The sequence below is a fragment of the Strigops habroptila genome, chromosome 9 (genome assembly GCF_004027225.2).
Source record: "Strigops habroptila isolate Jane chromosome 9, bStrHab1.2.pri, whole genome shotgun sequence".
Taxonomy (NCBI): domain Eukaryota; kingdom Metazoa; phylum Chordata; class Aves; order Psittaciformes; family Psittacidae; genus Strigops; species Strigops habroptila.
In genome coordinates this window covers 42,343,644-42,349,643 of record NC_044285.2, presented here as the reverse complement: position 1 = coordinate 42,349,643, position 6,000 = coordinate 42,343,644, and positions in this window count along the sequence as shown.

Genomic DNA, 6,000 nt, shown 5'->3' with positions numbered 1-6,000 from the left:
CCTTGAAATGTTTTCAGCTCAAAGTAGAGCTGATTCCCCAATTAAGCTCTTACACGCTGCTACATTCTAGCAGCGATGGAGTTAGAAAGCAACAAATTCACTAAATCCTCCATTCCTGACAAATCAGTTTATTTTCCCATCTGCTCTTATTTGCTGGAATCACTTTTAAAATCTCCCTCTCTGATTCCCACAGAGCAGCTGAAGGATTTTCATCACCTCGGGGTTACATATTTCATTTGTAAAGAGATGATGAATTCTTAAAAGATTCTATTTCACATAGGGGTGGTTTTTAGAGAATATGGAATTTTCTTAGAAACCAGGATTCCTTTTTAGTTTAGATCTTTTCTTGAGCTTCGGCTGATGCAAGCCATAGGCACAAACAGCTGCACAAAGGAAACTGGGATTTTATTGTGCATTCCTGGTGCCCCTTGAAGAGCTTATTTTTGTGGACAATAGTTTTCCTTCGTGTCACCACCCTTTTGATTTCCCAGTGGTCACAGGGTTCCAGGGTCGTGAAAAGTGCATCCTTTTGTTCCTCCTCGCCTAAAATTCAGTATAAAAAGGCAGTTAAAGGACCTGAAAGTTGGTTAAGGCATGGAGGGTGGGTTTTGTAGCAGAACTTAAGCTGCATGCTTTGCTTAATTATAGTTAAGATTGCAATTTCAGAGAGAAGATACCATTAAAGACACTGTTAGAATATCCAAACATTAATAAACATATATTCATAAAGTCACAGAATTAATCCCAGAATATCTCCTAAAATGATCACTAAACAACAGTCCAGCGTTATTTTAATATCTATAATTCGAATTGGTTTAATTAATTTTCTTTTTTAAATGGGCTTCACTGTGTAATTTTGTTGAGAAACACTAACAAATTATTATCTACTCTTTCAGCTAAATCATGGTGCTTCAGGACCCGCTCATGAAAAGACTCATGAAAACTGAATTTCTGACAGGAAATTTAATAGCCAAAACTTTTCAAGAAAGAAATAAGCACATTTCTTAATTCTCTGTGCCTCAGCCTGAAAACAAAATTACTTACACTAAATGCATTTTTTTACTTGCAGTAGTCTACCCATTGAACATTCCCACAGCTCGATCCCATCATAGTTGCAGGTTTTATGTATGTGTATGACACAAAACAGCTCTTTAAGAGAAGATGCAGCCCCAATTCCAAATTGTTGGAATTTGTGGCTTGATGGTATCCTGCCCTGGTTAAAGTCAGGACTGTAAAAGAAGAAAGCAGATGGTGCTCTCCCAGCTACATGCACATTTAAAGAGCCTAATGTCGTTTGCAAGGTCCCAGCAAGAGCAATAGCAGCTACTGGTTGGAGGAGAGTGGGAGTGCTGGAAAAGTGCTGGAGCAGGGCTGTGAGGGGTGGGGAGGGGATCAAACACAAGGCTGCATCCGGCTGGAAGAGCGGAATGTCGCTCACTGATACTGGAGGCTGGGAGAAGACACCTGATTTATTTATTGATGCACTGAAGCCCGCAGTGCCGTGTCAGACTCTTCTGTGCTTTAGGAGTAAGGCTGAACACAGCCTTTAAAGAGAGAAAAACAGTTATTTACCAAAGTAAACTGTTCCATTAAAGTGTGTTATCTCTGAGTGAGCGTTGCTCAGTTTAGTTTCCTAATGAAAAATACAATATCGTGTGTGAGAAACTTGGAACAGCCTAATTTGGAACAGCTTCATGGCACTTGTCAGTGGATTGCTGCATGTCCTCACCTTCCCTTTTTAGCCAAATTCCCACTAGGCAGGCAGAGACTTCTCTTTTTCCTTCTTATTTTGAGGAAAAGACAAGATAAAGACATTTTGCTTACAGAAAGAACAGGATGCATTTCCCAGCATAAACACTGCAGTTTGTAAATGAATGGGGTTTGTACTGAAATGTATGCCAAAGCCTTTGAAACCTTCCCTGAAAAACAAGATGAGCGAGTGTTTTAAAGATATTTTATGGATCCTCTACACTCCCTCCCCTTTCAAGGAATTCAACCCTGTATTCTCAAGGTGTGGTGCTGATTTTTCTAAGAGCAAAAGGAGGGCACCTAGAAACAGAAAGAACAGACCCTGTGAAGAATTCCACGTCCAGAAGACATCTTCATTCTTATTGTTCAGATATCTTGTTACCTCAGAAATGGAAGGTATTTCTAATATATCAGAATTCCATTAAACCCATTTATCTATCAGCTGCTGGAATTGCTCATATATTGGCTATATCTAATGCCAGACTGGTGAGCCACCAATAAATCTATTGGCATCAGAATCACTGACATTTAATACTAGATGTATTTTCTCTGGTTCAGCGTAAGGATCACACTCATTTATTCTACAGCAAGATAATTCTCTTTGCAGTTGGTGACTATGACATTTAGTGAGTGAGGATTTAACTTCTAATGAAGCAGCAGTTAGTGGCTGCTACCAAACATCTCATCTTGTTTGACCACAGGGTTTTCCTAAGCTTGACTTGCCATCTCCATGTGCCCATCTCAGCCCCAAAATCTCCAGAAGCCTGAAGGATTATTTCAAGTAGGATCTCATAAAACAAACAGAAGCTAATGTCAGAACAAAAAATACATTTGGGGACTACAACTGGTTAATTTCTGCTTCGTTTGGTGCTTCCATTTAATACAAGGAAAGAAGCTGAAAGAAGTGAGAGGGAAGGCACATTCCAATGAACGTGGGTTTGGCTCTTGCTCAGCATAGACCAATCACTTGCTGCTTGATGAAACTAGAGGTGCTCCATTCTATCAAGGTGTTCATTAGATCCTTGGCTAAATAAATGCTGAGGCTGAAACACAATAATCTGTCACACATTTCTGTGACATAATCATAGAATCACAGAATCACAGACTGGTTTGGGTTGGAAGGGACCTTAAAGCTCTCTAATCCTCATTAAGAAAAATCATGTAAGTACAGTACAGTGTAGTTCAGAGGTCTAATACATGCCATGTGAGAAAGCCCATTTTTAGAGCAAGCCCGAGAGGACAGGCTGCCAGTCCCAAAGACTGAGACTGTGACCAGAACTGTTGCAGTTACAGAGCTGGGGGCATCAGCACACAGCTGGAGAACTGCTGCTTCCATGTGGGCAGTAACAAAGGTCGTTATAACTCACATTGATTGCTTTTAACTCGTATAATTTACCTCTGCAGTGGAAGAGGACTGAGCTGCACAGAGCACCTGGAGCCCTCCAGGAACAGTGGCTTGACACCTCTTTCTGTTAGTAGTTAATGTTTAGTTTATTACACTTGCTGCATTGGAACTCAGCATACTTTTACTATGAAATGTTGGCAGAAATTCTATGTTTCCAAAGTTTGAAGCTGAGTTTTGGGAGACATAGTTGGGATGATTCAAAGCTTAGCATTATAATGGGTAAATAATAGTATTTACATTTTTCCTTACATTCCTTTCCGTTTTTCATTCTCTTTCCTTCCCTTCCCTTTCCTTTCCTCCTTCTTCCTCTTCCTGTCGATTTTTCTCTTTAATCCTCCCTTGCTTCTCTTCTTCCTTTTCCCCTTTTTCTCTATGCAACTGCATTTTTGTTTCTAACCTGTTACATGAATGTTTAACTCTTGCAAAATGCCTCCTAATAGCCCTGAACGACTCCTCACTACTGAATGGGCTGCACATTCCTGTTAACATGCATGCTCAGAGCATGTCTGTCTTGTTCTAGGACAACTTATTCTCTTATGATTAATAAGATCCTCGCCTGTACGACTTCAGACTCCTTTCCAGATTGATTTCATCACTGACCCCAGCACAGTGCTCACCTCGAAGATGGAGGTACCTGCTTGTCAGAAACAACAGCACGACTGTCTCAGCTGCTAGAGCAGGAAGAACAAAATCCCACAAAGCAGATTCCATGATTATTAATCCTCAGTCAACCAAGACAGAAATTCAGGACTTCAAACTGCCTTCGATTTACACTGCTCCTCCTCTAATGTCAGTGAGAAGTGTATATGGCAACCAGAGGAGAAGACACCCTCTCTGCAGCATTTGTATTTCAGTTTATTCATACTCACACCATACAGGAGCACCTCCACATATAATAAAGCATCTCTGAACTCATTACTGCCCAATGGTTTGGTTTTGGTTAACTGAATTATTACTGCAGTTACTTAGTTGTTACCTTTTCTCATCCACAAATACAAAGTCTGTGCCCCAAATCTTGTTCACATCTAGTTTATATTGCTTATAAAAGTTTAAAGTATACTTAGATTATCCAGTTCTGGGAACAGACTAACATTTACCGTCATCCTTGTCAATATATTTCACCTCATGCAGTTGTTCTTATGGGATTTTAATGTAAATCCAGATAAAATTTGTTACTTTTCTATTTTTAACAGCGAGTAAAGTGGGTTTCATCTCCTCAGTTCAGCAGCTATGGGGCAATGAAACAAAGCTGAACAAACAACCCTGAGTAACTCAGATCATAATGCGCTCCGAATTTTTCACTCCAGCAGGTTTTGATTCATGTCCTGATGTAGTTTTAAGTGACAAGGATTTTGAGATATCCTTGAAGCTCTTACAGAAGTTTGTTTCTCTAGCAAAACTTGTAGGATTCTGTATATTTGTACACAGAGAATGGACTATGACTGGAGTGTCAGGAAACATAGAATCATAGAATGGTTTGGCTTTTCTAAAGCACACCAGTGGAAGGAATCCCTGTGAGCTGCAGGGGCAAGAAGGTGAGGTGTCCAGATCTGTTTTGGAGCAACAAAGTGTCTGGAGCCATTACAGTGCGTCAAGGCGAGGTGTCTGGAGCTGTTAGGGAGTGATGAGGTATCCAGAGCTGCTATGGAGCAAGGAAGTGTCCAAAGCCATGACAGAGTGACAAGGGGAGGTGCCTGGAGCAGCCGCTATGGAGTGACAAGGTGAGGTGTCCAGAGCTGCTATGAAGGTGTCCAAGGTGACAAGGTGAGGTGTCTGGAGCTGCTGGGGACCTTCTCTGGCTGAGGCAGTGGCTTGCTGCAGGTTTCTGTGCATGCTCTCCCTGCAGGCGTGCGGGGCAATGGGTGCTCCCACTGCCAAGCCACTCTCCTTGCAGGGACACCTCAGGACAGCCCTGGCAGCAGATCGCTTTGGGGCTAATTCATGCAACCCCCCTAAGTTTAGCCATCACAGAGTCATGGGCTTGACTTGGCTTTCCCTCCCCCTTGCACTCTGTGAAGAGCTGAGTGGATTAGAATCGAGCAGGGCACTCTGAGCCTCAGAATCCGTATTTACATGGGGGCAAAGAGGGGTGGGAGGCATTTAAAAACCACTGGGTTCAAAGGTAGTGGCTGGTCTTTGCCTGTCTGTCAGATCTCAGAGGAGTGAGTGGATTTTCATGGAGGAATTTCATGGAAATTAAATCTCTACTGGAGTGATCCATTCAACTCCTAAAGCTTCAGCCCAGTTTTGTGTCCTGGATGAATGCCCTGCTGAATAGCTTGGTGGGGATGCAAAAAGCCACCTTAAACTAGGGAATTTTTTTCTGCTAAATTGACTTCAAAGTAGTAATTAAACAATGGCTAGCTTTAAAAAAAAAAAAATCAAGTTATAAGAAGCTATAGGAGCAAACTACCCCCAAAGCAGAGGCTGTATTTTGGGGAGGGGACAGGGGGATGGGATGCTCAAACTGGCAGAGCAACTGGGAAAAGGCACATTGCAAGAAGCAAAACGGGTGCAAGGAAATAAAATGACTTGCACAGATTCATCTACTGTCGAGCCTGGAGCAGGGTAAGGGGAGGCAGGAGCCAGGCTGCTGACTCGTTTGGGGTATTTTAAGCAGAAGGATCCAATTCAGAGGCTGAAGCAGCTTTCTTTGGCCTTTGTCATGCCCTGTGCTTGAGGTTTGTCTTCTCCAGAAGGCTCTGCACAGAGCTGAGCTCTGCAGAGCTCACATTCAGCTCTTCTTTTGTGGCCAAGGGCTTCCTTGCTGCCAGTCTTCTCCCTCTCCCTCTGCCTCCCAAACCCACAGTCACTACTGCACTCTCTCTGTTGATGATTTAGAAGCA